The sequence below is a fragment of the Phascolarctos cinereus genome, unplaced genomic scaffold (genome assembly GCF_003287225.1).
Source record: "Phascolarctos cinereus isolate Bilbo 61053 unplaced genomic scaffold, phaCin_HiC Scaffold_5;HRSCAF=322, whole genome shotgun sequence".
Classification (NCBI taxonomy): Eukaryota; Metazoa; Chordata; class Mammalia; order Diprotodontia; family Phascolarctidae; genus Phascolarctos; species Phascolarctos cinereus.
The window spans coordinates 185414761-185437653 of NW_027555958.1; the positions used below are offsets into that span (position 1 = coordinate 185414761).

The following is a 22893-nucleotide window of genomic DNA, read 5'->3' on the forward strand; positions in this document are numbered from 1 at the left end:
TCATGGTCTCTAACTAGATACATTTGAGTAAAAGAGTGACGGAGTTACACAGGCTAGAATGGAACAATAAAGAAAATGGAGCTGATTCAGGCTTTTGTAAGAAGTCAATGGTTCTGGCTATGCTGCCAATGAGAAAAAAAAAATGTCTTCCCAACCATGTAGTTAACCAGTTGGAACTAGTTACAAAATGTCCATTCGTAGTTCACAGTTTCTCCAGGGAATTTTTCTTACATGTTATTATTATTCTCATAGAAGTTATTTCCATAGAATCTTCTAAATAGAGAGGTGCATTAAGTAAATAAGACATTAATAATGTCTAAATAAGTCTGTATACAATTCATGTTACATGGATGCACTTTCTTTTGCTTTTTGTTATGCTCCCTATTCCCTCCCTCCCTTCCTCTTTGCAAAAACTGTCTTTTGAAAAAAAGTGAAACTTCTCCCTTGCAATAACAGGCACAGCATAGCAAAGCGGATAGAGAACCAACATGAAGTCAGGAAGACCAGAGTTAGACAGGGACACAATGTTGCTGTTTGGACCCCACAGAAGATCTCAGTCTCAACTCCGAGGCTCAAAATGGGTAGCCAGACAGTGGCTGTGATGCTTATCGACATCAGAGTGGATTATAGATTGGGTCTCAGGATTAAACACCAAGGTAAGTAGACAGATATGTTGTTCTGAACCTACTGAACCTTCCAGCCAGCTACGCAGACTAGGACCATCAAATGACCATTGAAGCTCCACCTAGAGGCAAGCCTGCAGCTGTGTTGTTGTGACCCAAATTAGAGTCTTAAGAGTATAGAAATCCAGGAGGGCAACAATGAAATCATGCCTTTGATGAGGCCACATAAAGCTTGATGAAAGAGTGAAACATCTCAGACCAAGATGCCCCTGTGATCTTTGAAGAATGCAGCACTCCATAAGGAAAGAACATAATAGCATGGCCTTAGATAACATGTTCCAGTACCATACAAAGTCATGACAATCGCACCAAAAAAAATGTACAGAACCTGGAACTGACACAAAATCCTAAAACAGGAAGTAAGGCTGGAAGAAAGAGCCAAAAAAAAAAAGCTATTAAAATCCCAAGGATGCCCAAGACACAAATCCAAAGGAGGAGAATAACTCCATAGCATGCAAAAGCAAAGCTTCAAAGAAAATCATAGTGTGACTCTTCTACTAGACTTCTTAGAAAAAATAAAGCAAGAGATAAAATTTATGTTGAAAATTAAATGAGGATACAAGAAAGTAGATTTAAAAAACAGATGAGAGTTTTGGAGAATAGTCTTAGAAGGATAATTAACAGCTTAGTGCAAGAGATACAAAGCCTTATGTGAGTAAGAATTCTAGAACGTTAGAACAAATTAAAAATCATTGAATGTATGCTCCTTGAGGGCAAGGACACTTTTTGGCTTTTCTATTCTTAATGAATAGCACTGTGTCTGGCCCCTAGTAAGCACTTAAATGCTTCCTGAATAATTTGTCAATGCCTGATTCTGCTAAGACTAAAAGTAGACTGATTATCAGTGCTAAACTGAAGAAAATATGCAGTAGATAGTCTCAGATGTTTTAAATGAACACACATAATCTGCATAAAAATTTAGAACATATATATTCCATTATTTTAATGTGCATCTAAAAATGTTCATTCAAAAGAATAAGGATAGATAAGTTTGGTAAAGGGGAGAGAAGAGTGGCAGAATAAAGGTCTGCGTTAAATATGACATACTTATAAGAGGGAATCCAAGAACCGAAGCATAGCAAAATAGTAGAAAAAGATAATTTATATGAGGATCAATGGAAGTAAAAAATTGAAATGATATCATCATCAGAATACATTATAAACTACCTGGATGGAAATAAGAAATTCAGTTGATGGGGGATCATGGAAACAAATTATGAGCATGACACAAAGACATCATATTATTGATGAAGGCATTCAGCTATGTTTATCTGCTGGAACGTTCTCTTTGTTTAACGCAGAGCAGCTAATAATGTCTTGGCTTTCTTTAACAGTAATTTCATCTTTCAAAAAGTTGAAGGAATGGAAACACTATAGGAATATTCCATTCTGGGTCTGATTCTTATCATTAAACTGCTGGCTAAGATGAAAATGAAGTTAGGGAAAGGTGAACTGATTAATCCCCTCTAGGATTCGTGATAGCAAAGGAATGGAGAATTAGGTATATTCTTCCATGTACTCAGGATTTTGGAGGAGTAGATTTCAAAGGACTCAAAAGAATTATTGGTAGAATGCCTTGGACAAAAATGGCATAAAAGAATATAGTTACGAAAAAAAGAGATCCTCCAAGAATGAAATTTTGAAGAAATGAAGAAAAATAATAATGCTTAGGAGTGGAAAGGTGAGCAGTCTACAGAGATGGATGTGAGAGAACTAGTTAAACAAATTAACTTTATTAAAAGATATGCACAAAAGATGGAAATAATGACAGGTATTGGAGAATGGATACAACAGCATGGGACAGTACTGTAGATTTTGTGATAGGAATGGTAAAACACAGAATGATCTCATGTTGGTGAGGGAAGTTAAAGACAACAAAAAGAGTGGATGAGGTAAAAATAGTGGACAATTGAGAGAAGAAAGAACTGCTAAAAAAAGTAAAAGAAAAGTAAAAACTAAGATTTTTGTTTTCTCCTCCAAGGAGAATGATCTTTAGATTGGAAATCACACACACACACACATACACATACACACACACACACACACACACATAGGATTAATTCCTAAGATAAGTAAAGAGATATTAAGAGAGCACCTATCCATTTTTGATGAAACTTTTGCAACTATTAAATAGATGGTGAGGCAGCTAGGTGGCTCAATGAATAGAATGATGGGCCTGGGGTAAAGAAGACCTGAGTTCAAATGCAGCCTTAGACACTAGCTGTGACCCTGCACACTTAACCTCTATTTTCCTTAATCCACTGGAGAAGGAAATGGTGAACCATTCTGGTGCTTTTGCCAACAGAACCCCATGGGCAGTATTGACATGATATGGCCTATGGGTCAGAACGTGTCAGACTCGACTGAACAACTGAACAACAACAAAGGTAGATATTATCTCCATTTACAATGTCATGGTGAGACTCTATTTGGATTATTTTGTTTAGCTCTGGGCATCACATTTTAGGAAGTTCATTGATAAGCTGGGGAATATACAAAGGAAAGCAGCAAGAATTAATCAATAAAGATTTATCAAATGCCTACTATGTACCAGGCATTGTACTAAGTCCTAGGGATGCAGAAAGAGGCAAAAGACACTTCTTGCCTTCAAGGAGATCATAATCTAGAATGATTGAGCTCATAATTGATTGAAGACAAATGTTGAGCTCATAATATTTATGAATCAATTGAAGAACTCATTGTTAGTATCCCCCTTTACTTTGTACTTACTTTAAACACATGCATACACACACACACACACACACACACACACACACATAAATTTACTTAGGCATATGTTTCCTCCAAACAGAATATGAGCTCCTTGAGGGAAAGGATGATTTCTTGTTTGGCTTTGTATATCCAGAGCTTAAAACAGTACTTCATTTATTTTGTTTAGACTAAACCTGTGATTTCACTGGTTTAGGGAACTTCTTCTTATGAGTTTTTTCTAACAATTTAAATTATGATCTTCTCTGAAATTAATAGTCTTAGAAAATTTGTTGGAGCATATTATACAATTAGGTTCCTCTCCTAGAGTGAAAAAACCAGTAAGTTGCAGAGGCAGAACTTGAAACCAGGCCTTCCTAACTTCAGGGTAAATCCTCTGTTTTGGTCCACCAAGGCAGCATGGTCTGACATATATTGGACACACAATAAATACATGTCAACATGAATGAATGGAAAATGATTAGCTTGGAGAAGAGAACTTAAATGTAAAATGCTATCTATCTTACATATGAAATATAATTACCACCTTTTAGCTTTTAAAGCCCTTTATAACCTGGTCCCAACTCATTAGACATTACTCATTTTCTCATACTCTGAGAATAAAGCCAAAGTAGCTTTCTTTCTGTTCCTCACATATGATACATCATCTCCAATCTCAACGCCTTTGTTTTGGCTTTTCCACATATATAGAATACACCTTGCTTATTCCTCATAGAATCCCTCTGTTCCTTTAAAAAGCAACTTAAGCACCATCTTCTCTATGAAGTCTTTCCTAATGTTGTTTGCTGCTACTGACATCCCCCAAAGTCTCTCCCTCACCTCTCTCCCCTATCTTTCTCTTTTTCCCTCCCTCCTTCTCCCTCTTCCTCTCCCCTTCCCCCTCCCTCCCTGCCTCCCTCCCTTCCTCTCTTTTACTCTCTCTCTGTCTCTCTCTCTCTCTCCCTATGTGTATGTGTGTGTATGTATATATCGATATATATATATATGTGTGTGTGTGTATATATTTGTATATATACACACACACATATACACAAACACATGCATATTATATATTAGTTATACATTTTATATGTGGGCTGGTTATCTTCACTAGAATGTAAGGCCCTTGTCAGTTGGAATTTTTTTTTCCATTCTTTGTACCTGCATCTTGAGAGTCTCTAGCATTCCAGACACTTGTCACATAGAAGGTGCTTAAATGCTTTTAGGGGCAACTTGTGGATAGAGCACTGGTCCTAGAATTAGGAGAACTTGAGTTCAAATCTGTTCTCAGACACTTATTAGCTGTGTGAGTCTGGGCAAATCACTTAACCTCAATTACCTAAAAAAATGCTTATTGATTGATTGATTGATTAATTTCAGTACTTGAAAAGCTGTCAACTTGATGAGGGAATCCGATTTATTTTGTCTGGGCCTTAGCTACAAATAATGGATGGAAGTTGCAAAGAAATAAATTTAGACTTGGTATATAACAAAAGACTGAAAACAACTTGAGCTGCCTGGAGCTGGGAAGACCTTAGTAGTTACTCTCTCACTAGTTCTTTTCAAACAATGACTAGATAACTCCATTATGATTATGTTATTTAGGGGATTCTTATTCAGGAAGAAGTTTAACTAAATCTCCTTGAGGATCTCTTGAAATATTATGATTCTGAGATTCATCCATTACGTATTATTGCACACGTTCAGTTAATTTATCTAGACATGTAAGAAACCAACTTTTTGGTCACATACTCAATTTTACTCAATATCCCATTGCTTTCTGCTTCACTTGATTAAACATATGTCATGTATGACTGAAACACTGTTGTTGATAATAATAACGATAGCTAATATTTATACAGTGTTTGTAATGTGCCAGACACTGCGCTAAATGCTTTGCAGTCAGTATTTCATTTCATCCTAACAGCAACATTGGAAGGTAGAGACTAAGTGACTTATCCAGAGTCACACAGGTAGTAATTGTCTGAGGCTAGATTTCAATTCAGTTCTCCCTTATGTCAGGCCTAACACTCCATGCCACCTACTTGCCCCTTGTTACAGTAAAAAAGATCTGCTACTCAATGTTTGGAATACAAATAATTTAAAATAATTTATTCTATTACAAGTGATAGAAGGTAGAGATCAGGTGACCTACAAAGAAAATGTGTCAAGTAGGCTCTAAATATAGCTCATTTTCCCATCAATATATACAAATATTTGTGTATGCACACATGTATCTATATCAATATATCTATTAACACATATTACACATATATACCTATATATACACATACACATATACATATTCATACACACATACACATACATGTGTATATATATATATATATATATATATATATATATATAAAATTCTATTATGAGTAAATACTTTTTATATAGGGCCTTGCAAAATCATACTTTTATTACTTTACTGAGAACATTAGTGGTCATCTAAACATCATGAAAGCTCTTGTGAGCTAACTGGTAGAAAAGGGAGAATACAACTCTTTGTAGAGGTACCTGCTCAATTTACACTGAAATGGAGGCTAATTCTAAAATGGAGTTATTCTTATCAAAAGTAGGAAGATCCAAGGCTGCTCTCTCTTTGTGTACACAATAGACAACAATGTTGATTGGGGTGCCATATATGCCATGTGTATTTCTCCTTGATTAAAACTTTTTCTCTTCTGGAACCCAATGAACTGTATAAAAGAAACACAATGTTCCATGGAACACAGAGAAGTGCTGAATTAAAAATATAAAATCACCAGTTTCTGATAGCAGCTATTCAAGTATAATATTCTTGAATTAAAAATCTGAAAGTGTAAACATTTGTATATTCAGTGGTTTTGTATTTATTATTCTGTTTATTATATAATTGGAAATAGAATTTTCATCATTCATAATGATATCTTCTGAGTACAAGAGGACAAGATAAATATTTGTCTTCTGCTCGCTTATAGACACAGGAGAATGAAACTGTGGAAAGTAAGCCAGTATTGAAATGAATTATAAAGCAGCTTCCTTCATTCTGGGATGAGCTGGGTTTAGTTTTGTAGCTCTGGGCAATTGTTTAAAAAAAATAGGGTGTTATCTGCCAGGTTCTATTGTAGATTCAGCTGAACATTTGTATTTAAAATAATTAGCTTAGCTGGTATTTTATTTCCAGGGCCTTCATTCCCTGTGCCAAAGATCAGATTGGTAGATCCATTCTGTCCAATTCTTTCGTAGTTCAAATGAGTGAGACCTGCAAAAGCACAATGTGTCAGGGAATTGTAAGGTAGAGTAGGGGAGGGGGGAATCAACTCCATTCAGTTTGACAGACATTAGTAAGCACCTTGTATTTGTGAAAAAAAATAGTGGCATGCTCTGGTGATACATCAAAAAAAGAAAAAGTCAAATGATCCCTGTCTGTAAGACTAGGGGATAGAAATATACACAAATACATGTGCAGCTAGGTAGTATAGTGGGTAGAGTGTGGTACTTGGAACCAGGAAGACTCATATTTCTGAGTTCAAGACTGGCCTCAGACACTTACTAGCTGTGTGATCCTTATTTGGTCATAAATTCTTCCCTTCTCTATAGATCTGACAGGTAAACTATTCCTTGCTCCCCTAATTTGCTTATGACATCCACCCTTTATGTCTAAATCATGTACCCATTTTGACATTCTCTTGGGATATAGTATAAGATGTTGGTCTATATCTAGTTTCTGCCATGTTGTTTTTCAGTTTTCCAAGTAGTTTTTGTCAAATAGGAAGGTCTTATCCTAGAAGCTGGGCTCTTTGCCTTGATCAAAAACTAATATTTAGATGGATTGGAATATCAGAGAAGTATTTATAACAAAGGTAGGAATTAATCTAAGGACCTGAAAAGTGAGAAAAGTTTCAACAGGTGAGAAGAATGGAGAAGATGTTTTAAGGGAGGGATAATACTAAATGTTGTTTGGAAGTAGGGCAGCAAAATACATATTTGGCAGTGGCAAATAGTTCTATTTACTTGGATATGGTAGAAACTTAGGTAATAGTGGGTTTAGAAGGTGCTTACTAATGTCTGTCAAACTGAATGGAGTTGATTTCCCCCTCCCCTACTCTACCTTACAATTCCTGACACATTGTGCTTTTGCAGGTCTCACTCATTTGAACTGCGAAAGAATTGGACAGAATGGATCTACCAATCTGATAAGATTAGAACCAGATCATGGAGTGCCTTGAATTGCACCCAACAGTTTATAATAATAAATATTATTAACTTTTATTGAGTATGTAATGTGTGAGTAAGGGGAGTAGATTTGCTTCAAACTCCCAACATCCCAGCTCAGCTGCTATAATCACAGGATACAATCAAAGATGATGTTTTAAGGTGTTACCTTCTTCAGGTGAACCCTTTACAATATATGATGGCTCTCTCCCTTTTTCTCCCTATTTTTTCCTGCTTCCTTCTTCCTCCCTCCCTCCTAGTCTTTCTCTGTCTGTCTCTCTGTCTGTCTCTCTGTCTCTCTCTCTGTCTCTCTGTCTCTCTGTCTCTCTCTCTCTCTCTCTCTCTCTCTCTCTCTCTCTCTCTGTCTGTGTGTCTGTCTGTCTGTCTGTCTCTCTCTTTCTGGAACAACCGAACAAAATGATTGGATGCAAAATGATTCTCCAAACACACAGTAACCTTTGAAAGAGATTCTTAGTGGGGGACATGAGTGAAGGGGAAGGGAACTTTCCCCCAACAATGGCCATAGCTACTTGCCTAGTAGAAAATACTCAAGGCAGCAACTGGATACTGTTTGAGAGCATTCCAAGACATAGTTGAGGTACAAGAAACACATTCCAGACAGAGGTGGATGCAGAATGAAAACCTCTTAAAGTTGGAATCAGCTTCAAGGTGCTTAACCCTTGGAAGATCAACTGAATCACCTTACATATCAGTCACGAAGCTTTGGGTGGATTTCATCACATGCAGAGAAAAAGATATTGAAACCCTGAGATTACAGAACTGTCAGTTGCCTTGGGCACGTGCATTCTATGATGGTGTCTCATTCACATTGTGAACTAAATTTGTGTCCACTTTTCTCATAGACTGTGTGTATGTATAGAAGGGTATACCCTAGATTCATATATTACTATTACTATGTATTACTATTATTCTTACTATGCTATGTTAAAAAATGACTTTGTTTCGAGTCAATTGTGTCTAGTGGCTGAGTATTAATGCTTGGGTACTCATAAGCTACATACCCACATCCCTAGAGAACTCTAAAACCAGACGTAGCAGTCACCCTTTGGGGACCCAACCCAAAAGTTTGAGTACAAGATGAGGGAATATTTTATATATGGGGTGGTGCTACAATCATACAACATGGTACTAGACAGTGGGGAGACTTAAATATTTGGAAAAGAGACTGTCTTTTCTTTCACAATTATTATAGTCCAGTAGGAAGACAAGGCACCAAAACCAATGGATATAATAAATGATGTTACAGGATAAATGCATTAGATAATTACAAAATAAAATATCATGTGAGATATGTGTGTATGTGTGTGTGTGTGTGTGTGTGTGTGTGTGTGTATGTGTGTGTGTGACTCAGTAACTGAAGAACTTGTGGAAGACTTCTTGAAGAAGATTGCATATAAGCTGGGCTTTAAAGGTGAATTCAGACCTAATATACAAACAGAGGAAAGAGTATAAAAAGTTGAGTAATAACCCAAGCCATAACACAGAGTTCAAAGGACAGAGTACAGAAAGCATAATTTTGTTGATACATATTCAAATACTCAAATAAATCTGTGCTCTCACTGATGTGTAAGTTCCCTCCACAAGGCAAATCACAATTTCCCATCATCCATGCCAATTCATGTCATGAAACATACAAGTCTTCCTATAGTTTGTGACAGGAAATCCACTCAGTGTGTGGGCCTTCCATGTTTTTTCCTGACAACATGATGATTCTAATTCAACATTCAGATTGTTGACCTATAATTCCTTGTTATATTACTACATGACCAGTCCATCAGCTTTTTCTTAAGACTTCCATTATTTGAAGTTTTTCACTGATTATAAGGTATGACCTGCTTATGCCCACAGTGCATCTCTCCATTGCTCTCTAGGCGATATTATGTTTCAATTATTTAGATATTCTTGTGTCCCATGTTTTATAATAATTTTGGTAAAGTATAGGATGTGAATGTTTTCATTCAGTTTTAAGCTTTATTAACTTCAGAAATATAAATGCCACAAACTTACGAAATGTGGAAAATAATTACTTAAATTTGTAAAGTACTGATATATTTAATTTTTGAACTTTGCTAAAAGTTTCATCAGCTGTTGCTCATTGGCTAAAAGGATGGTATTTGTAATTCCAACCTTCAGATCATGCAAAGAACAATTTTAAAAATAAATTTATTTATTTATTTTTAGCTTTCAATATTCACTTCCATAAGATTTCCATAAGATTCACTTCCATCAGTCATGTTGTAAAGAAAAATTAGAACCAATGCGAAAAAAAACTACTTGGAAAAAAGAAATGAGAGAGAGAGAGAGAGAGAGAGAGAGAGAGAGAGAGAGAGAGAGAGAGAGAGAGAGAGAGAAAGCAAATAATGTGCTTCGATCTGCATTCAGACTCCATAGTTCTTTCCACAGTTCTTTGTCTGGATGTGAACAGCATTTTCCATCATGGGTCTGTTCGAATTGTCTTAGATCCTTGCATTGCTAAGAAGAGATAAGTCTATTAAATTAGTCCTTGCACAACGTGGCTGTTACTGTGAACAATATTCTCCTGTTTCTGTTTACTTCACTCAGCATCAGTTCATATAAGTCGTTCCAGGCTTTTCTGACGTCTGCCTTCACATCTTTCTTATAACACAATAGTATTTCATTACATTTATATATAGCAACTTGTTCAGCCATTCCCCAACTGATGGGCATCTCCGTAATTTCCGATTCTTTGCCACCACAAAAAGAGCTGCTATAAATATTTTTGTACATATGGGTCCTTTTCCCATTTATATGATCTCTTTTGGGTATAGACCTAGAAGTGGTATTACTTGGTCAAAGGGCAGGTCCTTTTAGCATAGTTCCAAATTGCTCTCCAGAATGGTTGAATCATTTCACAACTCCACCAACAATACATTAGTGTTCCAATTTCCCCACATCTTCTCCAACATTTATCATTTTCCTGTTTTGTCATGTTGGCCAATCTGATAGGTGTGATGTGGTACCTCAGAGTTGTTTTGATTTGCATTTTTCTAATCAATAGTGATTTAGAGTACTTAAAGAACAAAGTTTTGATGCATATACAACAATATTGACATAGCCTCACAAGAAAAAGTGTACTAGAGAAACTGATTGAGTGACCAAGGTTGTCAAGTAAGGAGACCTCCTCTATTGATTCACTAGATTGAAAAGTGTTATCTAGATACTGTTGCCTATGCAATGTGTAATGACAGGGTGCCCAGTTTTACTAAAATTTAAAATAAAATTTGTGATACAACTCTCTCAAAAATAAAAAATGTGTAAAGGAAATGTAAATAACTAAACCTCATGATATTTTTGTAATATTAGAACATTTATACTTCTAAAATTATTCAAGTTTAAATCTGCATTATAGCTTTTGGAACAAACTTTTTCATATCAAAATGATGGAACTCTATTTCCAAGAGAAGCTTGGCACAATTAAATGACATTTTAAATTTCTGAAGATAATCTAACTGACTGTACTTTTCTGATTATTTCTGGACCCAGTCCATCCACCTGCCTTGTTTTCCCTAAATAAACATATAGTTTAAAGAGCTCTGTAAGTTGTCAGTTCAACTGCCTGGACATAGACTTATTTCATCCAATTTTTTCTTATTTGGAAGGAAAGTCAAGACAAATTTTTTGAGTGGTTTCAGACCCTTTGTTATAGTTTCTGTAATGTTCTGGAGTTTGACATAGCTAGAATGATGATACTTGAGAACAGTAGCACCTGTGAGGGAGTCACCATTGTGAAGAAATTCTTCAACTTTGACTTTATTCTGGATCTCCACCATCATGGTAGTGAACATTTTGGGTAAGTACATATTGCTTTGTTTTATGCCTAACCTAATTCTCATGATCAGAAGGTGCTAGAATAAGGTTATCTCAACTGAAGAGTACATAGAAGTGAACATTATGAGAATGTCATAATTTTAGAGACATATGGTACAGCCAGGTTTGAATTTAGCTAGTGAGACAAGCAGGTACTGCTGATTACATTTGAGCAGAAAAAATCTGTGATTATTATATAATTGACCAATTATTATGGTACTGTTATGAAGGATAGCATGATATAATAAGAAGTCATCATACTAGACAAATTTAATCTCATTTTTTCCCTTTATATGAAACGACAGTAAAACTGTACATTAAAATAATGTGAGAGGCATAATTTATGTAGGAAATTACTTCAAGATTGAGAATTTCCTACATAATTTATGCCTCTCACATAAAAAGGGAAAGGAAAGGGAACAAGTATTTATTAAACACATATTTTGTCCCAGATACTGTACTAAGCACTTTGCACATGTTTCATTTGATCCTGACAGCAATTTTGTGAAGTAGATGATATTATTACCTCTATTTCATAAATGAGGCAACTGAGGCAAGCAGAGATTAAATTTTTCCCCGCTTATAAAGCTAGTAAGAGTCTAAGGACAGATTTAAACTCAGGTCCTCTTGACACCAGGCTCAGTACTCAAGCCACTGTGCCACGTAGCTGCTTCTGGTTGGAATTCTCATTCACGAAGTATGATGACTTCTTGATTTTCAAATAGTACAACTTTTGGAGTAATTTCCTACCTAATTTGGCAGGGGAACTAATCTTCATCTACATTCCGCCAGATTGGAATTTTGAGTTTTGAGAACATTTGAAGGAAGTGTATCAAAAGACTCTTTCTTTCCTCAATATTCATGTGGCATAACAAAGTCAGTGTGGTTAGTGACATCCCATGGAGTCTGGCTAATTAAGACTTGTGGATATTCTTAGAGAAAGATTTAAAGCATCACAGGGCATTTTGGCAGCTATTATAAAAACTGTTGAAGTCTCATATTTTTATTGGCATCTTAGGGAGCTCTGGCATTTCTATTGGTTCTTATTCTAGCAATGAAGTGAAATTTTGAGATGGCTCCAATTTTGACTTGCTTAAAATTAATGTCCTTTCCAATATTTCAGCATTTTCAAAAGAATATGATTGGGTAGGGCACTGGAATAGATGTATTCTTGGTTCTAGGCTTTCCACGTGGGTCCTTCATGCTAATATTCTACTTATTCCTTGGTTTCTATATCTGAGAAGCAGGAATAAATATTCAAGCTTGTATACTTCCTTGAAACTATTCAAGGCCTTAGGAGACCTAAATTAATAATTCTATGTATTCTATACAGCCCTACTAGATTAATCTATATAAAATATCATTTTAAATATCTGCAATAAACATAGCAATACCCTGTCAGTGGAGCTGTTAGTTGGTCCAATTATTCTAGAAGTCAGTTTGGAATGATATAAGAATAATAACTATAGTTTTCCGCTCTTTGGCTACATTGAGTAATTCATCCCACTACTGTCCATATTACCTCCAGGAAGCTGAAGGCAGAGAAAAAGGTTCCATATTTACCCGGATATTCAGAGCAAAACATTTCATGGTAGCAAAGACCTGGAAATGCAATGAGTGCCCATTGGTTACTGGATCTGATATCCATCATATAAATTTGATGTCCATCATATAAATCTGATATTACTGACACTGACATGAATGAATGAATCATTTATTAAATGCTTACCTTGTACAAAACACTGTGCCCAGCCTTGGTGATATAAACAGAAAAGTAAGTTCTTGATTTCAAGGAGCTCACATTCTAATGGGGGACACAATGCACAAGTAAAGCTTCATCTACAAGTCGGATAGGAAAGTCAATTATAAAGTCAATGGTAATGCCTCTTCTTTAATGTCATTTCTACTGATATGGTTAATGTCATTTTCTGTTGTTGGAAGTTTTGATTGTGCCAAGTACTTTTCTGAATCTTCACTGTAGCACTTGCAGAAACAGTTGTCCCATTTTGTCTCCACGTGGGTTGCTCCCCAGGATAATGGTTAAAATGTGAAAATTCAAAAAAGAAAAAAAAACATGAGGAAACTTATGAGAATGGATATAGGTGTAAGTTAAAAAACTAGAAGGCAAGTCATATAATAATTACAATAATGAAAACAAAAGAACAAGAAATCAAAGAGCAAACTTTATAATTATGTTTCAGTCTTGGCCCTAGGGGGGAAAAAGATGAAGAAATATGACTGTGATTTCACTGGACATATGTGGCACTATGGGCATGGAATATTTTTGTTGCATATACCATTAGAAGAGCAACTGGGATAATCTCTTTTCTAATTATTTTTCCTCGAAGAAACATAGGGATAGTATTCATTAGGAAATTATGGTGATATAAAAACAAGCCATCAAAAACTTCAGTGGCACTGTATTACTTCCAGAATCAATTATAAAATGTTCTAAGTTTCAAGGCCTTTCACTACCTAGGCCCTTCCTACCTTTCCAGTTTTCTTATTCTCTACTCTCCTATATATAATCTATGAATCAGTGCTATTGCTTACACATGATACTCCTCTCTTGACTCCATGTCTGTCTTCCATCCTGGAAAGCTCTTCCTCATCACTTCTGCCTCCTGGCTTTCTTCAAGAATCCTATAAGGAGCTTTTCCTAATCCCCCTTTCTCCCTACTCCAGCTAGCACCTCAGCTGTAAAAGTGCTTTCCATTTACTATGTAAACATCTTGTATATACAAAGTTTTTTGCATGTTTTCTCCACTATTCAAATATGAATCCCTTAAAGCAGGGACCTTTTTCTTCCTTCCTTTCTTCCTTCCTTCCTTCCTTCCTTCCTTCCTTCCTTCCTTCCTTCCTTCCTTCCTTCCTTCCTTTCTCTCTCTCTCTCCCTCCCTCCCTCTCTCTCTCCCTCCCTCCCTCCCTCCCTTCCTTTCTTTCTTTTCTTTCTCTTTCTTTCTTTCTTTCTTTCTTTCTTTCTTTCTTTCTTTCTTTCTTTCTTTCTTTCTTTTTTCTTTCTTTCTTTCTTCCTTCCTTCCTTTCCTTCTCTCTTTCTTTCTTTCTTCCTTCCTTCCTTTCCTTCTCTCTTTCTTTCTTTTTGTATTTCCAGAGCTTAGCATCATGTGTGGAACATAGTAAGTGCTCAATAAATATTTGACTGACTGATGGATATCAGTAAAATAAAATTAATGACAATCTCAATTTTTAATTTCTTTCAAAAGAAAAAAAACATCAATGTGGAATTATTCAAAGAAGGGTTCAAAGAGGAGGTGAACCTTGTCTTGAAGAAAGTTCAGATTTTGATTAGTAGAGAGGAAGAAGAATTCCAGGTGAGAGAAACAAAGCAGTTGGAAACACAAAGGGTAAAACAAAGTGTGTATATCAGGAGACACACTAGGTAGATTAGCACATTTGAAGCTAGTAATTAATACTGGTGAAAAGTGAGATAAAGGTGGATAGTCAAGTTAAGGAGCAACACAGCTCAGTTGGAGGGGGGGAGTAGAAACAGTAGACTTGGTGTCAGAAGACCTGAGTTCAAATCCTGGGTTTGTGACTTACAAGATGTAGAACTTTGGGACAGTTGCTCCCTTTACTTAAGCTAGACAGCCTCCAGAAGAGGTCAGCCTGAATAGTAAAGGTCCATGTGTTCATAGGATATGAGGTTTGGTTGGAAGAACTGGGAATGTTTAGTCTGAAGAAGAAAAGAAGAAAATCAACTGATCTCAACTTTCCTATCAACCTTCTTCATCACCATGAACCCTTTGGTCTGGATAGAATATCTTTTTCTCCTTCACCTTCATCCTTGCACACTTCCTGGGTATCCCACACTATCATACACATACTTTGCCTGCTTATCCTTGTCTTTGTGTCTTCATTCCTATCACTTTACACACCTAAAATTCTTCCTTTCTACCATTTCAAACTCTATGCTTATGTTTGAGGCTCAGTTCAAGACTCTTCCCTTCTATCAAGCTCTCCTGCACTAATCACATCCAATGATGTTCTTTTCTCTTCTGATTCTCTTTACAATTCCACACTGAGTCTACATTAAGAGGATCACAAGAGCACAGGCTTAGAACCAGAAGGAAGCTTAGATGTCAGGAAGTCCAACCACTTCATTTTATAAATTCAGAAACTGAGTGCCAGATAGTTTAAGTAATTTTTTCCAAGGTGAGAGCTAGGTAGTAACAGAACCAGGACTTGAACCATGTTTTTTGACTCCCAATTGAGAACTCTGGCCACAATGCTATCTTCTTGTGTCTTCCTACATGTGTGTGCCATATTAGCATGTCAATTAGATTATAGGTCCCTTTAAGGCAGAACCACTATATATGATAGCCACTTACTCTGTATTCATCAAATGATGTACTTCAATTGACATTTAACTATGACATTTTAACAAAATATATCTTTGGTAAATGTATTTACTTTTCTCTATTGTACTTTCAAAAGTGAAGACTTTTTCAAAGGTACTAAAAAGTACGTATCTCAGGAAATTTTATATAAAAGTGAACATTTTTAATTAAGGGACTAAGCTGAGGTTCTTTCAGTGTAAACTGTTGTCCCCATTTCACCTCACAAGGCATTAAACACACTGATAATTTCAAATAGTTTAAATTACTATATTAGGAAGTCTTACTACATTGAATGCTATTATAGTTTACTTGATCTTGAGAATCTAACAGAAGACAGGCAGAAAAAAAAACACTATATACCTTCAAATCACTTGAGAATTTTTAATGAATTCCTCATTATTATCACCAATAGCAAATTGTGGTGTGGAAGCCGCATTAAGATTCTTGCTAATTTAAAGTATTTTCAATGTAGCAAGATACTTTAATTAAAATATGCAAATCAAAAACATGAGTTCAAATTATTAATTCCCTCCCCCATTCCACTAGAAAAATTACTAATTTACTCAGGGATCCTGAGGTAAAAAATCCTTAAATCTAAATAGACATTTATGTTTTGGGAATGAAAGGTCGTACTAATGGAAAGCTGCTCTTCATTTAAAGAGGTAAAATTTCTTCCTTAGAGAATTTAACTGAAAGAGAGAAATAGGAGAAGAATGAAATATTCTGTATTTGTATATTTTCACAGAAAAGAGAATTGGATTTGGAGTTAAAAGATTGAAATATGATTATTCTGTTGGTCACTAGTTCTGTGACCCTGGGCAGTTCACTTTACCTGCTTAATCACTTATCTCTATCTCTATTTATATTTATATCTATATCTATATCTATCTATCTATCTATCTATCTATCTATCTATCTATCTATCTATCTATCTATCTATCTATCTATCTACCTGTCTGTCTGTCTGTCTGTCTGTCTTTGTATCTATCTATCTACATGAAAATTTGGGAGAGACAGTAGCCTTGGGATAAGGAGTTCAGCAGTTGAGTGCAATGATGAAAGCAGAAGGGCATTTTCTGATTATTTTAAATCCAAAGAGACTCTGCTGTAGTCATTTCAGTTGTGTCCAACTCTTTGTTACATCCTTTGGGGTTTTCTTGGCAAAGATATTGGAGTGGTTTGCCATTTCCTTCTCCAGTTCATTTTACAGATGAGGAAACTGAGGCAAAAAGGATTAAGTGACTTGCCGAGAGTCACACAGCTAGTAAGTATCTGAGGCTGGATTTAAATTCAGGTCTTCCTTGACTCCAGATCTGGTGGTCTACCCATTGTACCACTTAACTGCCCTGGAGAGACTCTAGTCATCTTCAATCTGAGATATTCTCAGTCTGTGAGAACTGAGAATTTCAGTGTTAAGTATTTTGGGACCGAACTCTTTAATGGTGGATACTGGGAGTTGAAATTCTTGTTTTTCATCTTTCTCCTGGACAGAGTAAAGGTTCCATGCAGGCATTTCTCTAGTACAAAGCTACCACCAAGAATCAAGGTGCTACAGCCTGTGCATGCGACAGCAGTGAAAACAACAGAACCAAGCCTATTTCACTGGTAAAATACTGTCCAACAGGTGTAGGTGAAGTTGCTTTTCAAAAATAAATAGCTACAGTGTTGAAAAAACATTCTTAGAAAGAGATGATCTCCCTAACCATTTTTCTATGCTCCACTTGAAATTAGAAAACCTTCCAAAATTCTGGCTACTGCAAGAGAGGCAAATGAACCTGAGCTTTTCTAACAAAAAAGTCTTGAATTAAATGCATCAGATGAATGTGTAATACAAGTTATTCAGGAGAAAGTAAAGCTTTGCTCAACTGTATCAAATAGTAATTCAAATGGGAAGCTGTGACCCCCTTTTCAATATGAAGCCAATCTATGACCTCAGTAGCCCATGCTGCTTTAAGTATAACATAGAGGAATCTAAAGAGACTTGATTTTGCATCTTCTGTATTTGTGTTAGATAATTGAACCCTTAACCTCCCAATATTCGAAATTCTTCTTCAAGCCTTTGTCAGATAAAATTCAATGCCGTGGTTTATTAGACATTTCTGAGGAGGAAAAAGTAAACATCAGTAATAAGGGAGTATATTTCTTTCTGCACATATCAGAAGGAGACATATGAAAAGCCATTATGTTTCTTCAAAGTGCCACTCAATTGATAGGTGGTCCCTACAGGAACAATTAATGTATATTCTCCACTGACCAGAGGCTTGTTTGAAAAACAGGAATCCGAGAGACAGAGACAGGATGGCTGAGTAAGCCTGGGAGTTGCCTGAGCTCTCCCCTGAATCTTTCCAAATACCTCTTAAAGATGACTCTAAAGAAATTCTAGAACAGCAGAACCCACAAAAAAGATGGAGTGAAACAAATTTCCAGCCCAAGACAACTTGAAAGGTTGGCAGGAAAAGTCTGTTGCACCAGGGTGAGAGAAGAGCACAATCCAGCGCAGGTCACACCTGTGCATCCCCAGCCCCAGCAAAGCCCGTGCAGGCCTTGGGACAACTGAATTAGTTACAGCAGTAGTGGTTTCCAGACATCTCAGCCCACAGATGCCAAAGAAAACTTAGAAGGTTAGCAGGAAAATTCTGTCACATCTGGGTGATAGCAGAGCACAGTCCAGCACAGGCCTCTCCATGACAGCCTCAGCCACAATAAACTAGGAGTAGACCTTGGGAGTGACTGAATCAGCAGCAACATCAGCAGCAATAGTCACTACTTCTGGAGCTTTCAGCCCACGAATAGCAGGGCAGTCAAACAACTGGTCAGAAAGATATTATAGGGGTCTTTTTGCAAGCTTTGAAGCAGGATTCTGTTGCTTTGCCCATACTCAGATGCAGGTACCAGTCCTGGGGGGGGGCAGTCCCAGGACAAGGATGAGCACTGGCATAGCAGAGCTTGCAGAGTGGAGGAGGGACTCTCTTCACAGTTCCAGGCAGAAAAGAGTGTTTGTTGTGCCTCACAGACCACAGCATAGATCAGGAGAGTAGCAAACACCTCTTCTAAAATCATACACCCTGTGAGAACTGAAAACTTACAGGTCCCTAGAGGTAGCTCTGAAAACAGCTGCACAAAACCTTTGGAGGTTGGGACAGTGCACCCTCCATCCAGAAAGCAGAGCCCTAATATAACAAAGACTTAAAAGTCAAGTCATAGTCTGGGAAAATGAGCAAACAACATTAAAAATATTCTGACTATAGAAAGTTATCGTGGTGACAAGGAAAATCAAAACACACGCTCACAACAGGACAACAAAGTCAAAGCTCCTATATCCAAAACCTCTAAAAATATGAATTGGTCTCAAGCCACAGAAGAACTCAAAAAAGATTTTGAAAAGCAAGTAAGAGAGGTAGAAAAAATTTGGAAAGAGAAATGAGGGTGATGCAAAAAATTTAAAGGAGACACACACACACACACACACACACACACACACACAAATACTGAAGAAAGTAACACCTTAAAAAACAGACTAAGGCAAATGGAAAAAGAAGTCCAAAAAGCCAATGAGGAGAAGAATGTCTTAAAAAGCAGAATTGCCCAAATGGAAAAGGAAGTCCAAAAGCTCACTGAACAAAAGAATTCCTTAAAAATTAGAATAGTACAAATAGAAAGTAATGACTTCATAAGCGATCCAGGAACAATAAAACAAAACCAAAAGAAGGAAAGAAAATTGAATAAAATGTGAAATATCTCACTGGAAAAATGACTGACCTGGAAAATAGATCCAGGAGAGATAATTAAAAAAAATTATTGGATTACCTGAAAGCCATGATAAAAAAAGAGTCTAGACATTATGTTTCAAGAAATTATCAAGGAAAACTGCCCTGAGATTCTAGAACCAAAAGGTAAAATAGAAGTTAAAATAATCCACTGATCACCTCCGGAAGGAGATCCTGAAATGAAAACTTCCAGGAATATTATAGCCAAATTCTAGAGTTTCCACATCAAGGAGAAAATATTGCAAACAGCAAGAAAGAAACCATTCATATATGATAGAGCCATAGTCAGGATAAGACAAGATTTAGCAGCTTCTGCTTTAAAGGGCTTGGAATATGATATTCCAGAGGGCAAAGAAGCTAGAATTACAACCAAGAATCATCTACCCAGCAAAACTGTGCATAATACTTCAGGGGGAAAAATGGATATTCAATGAGGTAGAACACTTTCAAGCATTCCTCATGAAAAGACCAGAACTGAATAGAAAATTGGACTTTCAAATACAAAAGAAGCATAGAAACATAAACAGGAAAGGGAAATCAAGAGCTACTTAATAAGGTTAAACTGTTTCTATTCCCACATGGGAAGATGATATTGTAACTCAGAAGACCATTCTCATTATTCAGTTAGTTTGAAGGAGTATATATAGACAGAAGATATAAGTGTGAGTTCAATATGAAGTGATGTCAATTTAAAACATATAATGAAGGGGTAAGAGAGGAATATACTATTAGAAAGAGAAAGGGAGAGGTAGAATGGGGTAAATAATCTCAGATAAAAGATGCAAGAAAAAGCTTTTACAGTGGAAGGGAAGAGAGGGGAGATGACAGAGAGTGAATAAACCTTACTCTCATCAGAATTGGTTCAAAGAGGGAATAATATACACATTCAATTAGATATAGAAATCTTTCTTACCTTACAGGCAAGTGGGAGGTGAAGGGGATAAGAAAAGGGAGTGGAAAGGGATAAAAGGGAGGGCAGATCGGGGGAGGGAGTAGTCAAAAGGAAAACACCTTTGAGGAAGGACAGGATAAAAGGAGAGAGAGAATAGAACAAATGGAAGTGAAAGGAATAGGATGGAGGGAAATACAGTAGCAATAGTAATTATGAAAAAAATAAACAATTAAAACAAGGTTCTCTGATAAAGGCCTCATTTCTTACACATATAGAGAACTGAGTTAAATTTATAAAAATAAGAACCATTCCCCAATTGATAAATGATCAAAAAATATAATCAGTTTTCAAATAAAGTAATCAAAGCTATCTATAGGCATATTAAAATATTCTAACTCACTATTGATTGAAGAATTGAAAATTAAAACACTTCTGAGGTACTATCTCCTACCTATTAGATCGGCCAATAGGACAGAAAATGTAAATGACATATGTTGGAGGGGATGTGAGAAAAATGAGATATTAATACACTGTTGGTGGAGTTGTGAACTCATTCAATCATTCTGCAGAGCAATTTTGAACTATGTCCAAAAGGCTGTAAAACCAGGCATATCCTTTGACCTAGCAATATCAGCACTAGGTCTGTATTCCAAAAGAGATTTTATTTATATATATGTATATATATATATATATATATATATATATACATATATATATATATATATATATATATATATATATATACATGATATATATATATACATGATATATACACACACATACACACACACACACACATATATATATATATATATATATGTACAAAAATATTTTTAGCCACTCTTTTTCTGGGGGAAAAGAATTAGAAATTGAGGGGATGTTTATCAATTGGGGAATGGCTGAACAAGTTGTGGTATGTGATTATGATGCAATGCTACTGTGTTATAAGAAATGATGAGCAGGATGCTCTCACAAAAAATTGGAAAGACTTGCATGGGCTTATAGAAAGTGAAATGTATTGTGTACAAAGTAACAGCAATATTGTTAGATGATCAGCTGTGAATGACTTAGCTATTCTCAGCAATATGATAATCTAAGACACTTCTGAAGGACTTATGATGAAAAATGCTACCTTCCTTAGAGAAAGAACTGATGGTATCTGAATGCAGATTGAAGCATACTTTTTTTAAAAAAAGTATTTCTTTTTCTTGAGTTTTTTTGTCTACTTTTTTTTATTTCACAACATGATTATTAGGGATATGTTTGGCATGATTACACTTATACAATCCCTACCAAATTTCTTGCCTTCTCAATTGGGGATGGGGTGGGGAGGGAGCAAGGGAGAGAATTTGAACTCAGAGTTTTAAAAACAAAAGTTAAAAATTGTTTTTGTATATAACTAGGAAAAATACAATACTAAATAAATAATATGGGAAAAGAAAAAAAGAAACATAGGAATTCATATTCAAGGATTCAGTTGATTAGGGGCATGCAACAATTCAGCTTATAAACCAACTTCATGATGTGGTGGGACAAGATTACCTCAATGATAAATAGAAGTACATCATTATAGAGAAACTTGCGGAAGTAGATGAGTTCCCATCTGATGCTGCTAATGAACACTTGCAGTTAATCATTGTCTTTGCTACAGAGATGTAACAGTTGACTCATTGCTTATCACTTAAGGAATCTGCACCTAGAATCATGATATCACCTTTCTCCTACTCTCCCACCAACTGATTTTCAAACCAAATATAATATATTCCTGTTTAAAACCACTCAAAAGGTAGATTGTGAGCTCTCTGAGAGCAGGGATGGTCTTTTGCCTCTCTTTGTGTCCCCAGTGCTTAACAACAGTGCCTGGCACATTTCAGGAATTTAATAAGTATTTATTAATGTGGATGAAGATGAGGATAAAGATGAGGTAGATGTTTAGAAGTGTACTGTGTCTCCTATCATTTGGACAAATTTCATATCCACAACACATAATCTTATCCTCAAAAAATATATGTATTCTCCTTGAAATCTAATCACACTTTGTAAACTCTCATGTAAAATTTATCATCTTTATCATATAAAATGCATTTACATATGTCATCTAAATCTTATAACAGTTAACACATTCCTCCTTGTATCACATTTACTTATATGCCCGTTTTATCCCCTCTACTTCTACAGGCTCCTTAAAAGGATGTTTCTGTCATATTCAAAAGATTATAAATTTAGAGGTAGAAGGAAGCTTAAAAGCCATCTATTCCCTTAGTGATTAGACTAATATTACAGGTATATGTACCATTATTCCCCCCAACTCTTAACATTGGGTTAGCACAGGTATCTCTTCTTTCCTCCTTTCACAGGCTATTAGTTTTCCCTAAAGGGGGAAAAAGGTGTCTCTGTTACCTAATTGGACATAGTTTCCCAGACCCAGCTTCCTC

The 22893-nt window shown here is 35.9% G+C and overlaps 1 pseudogene; it reads left to right on the forward strand.

The window, feature by feature from the left end:
* LOC110196579 (replication factor C subunit 4-like) overlaps positions 1–18035 on the forward strand; it is a 31793-nt pseudogene extending 13758 nt beyond the window's left edge.
* Positions 18036–22893: the final 4858 nt, after the last annotated feature.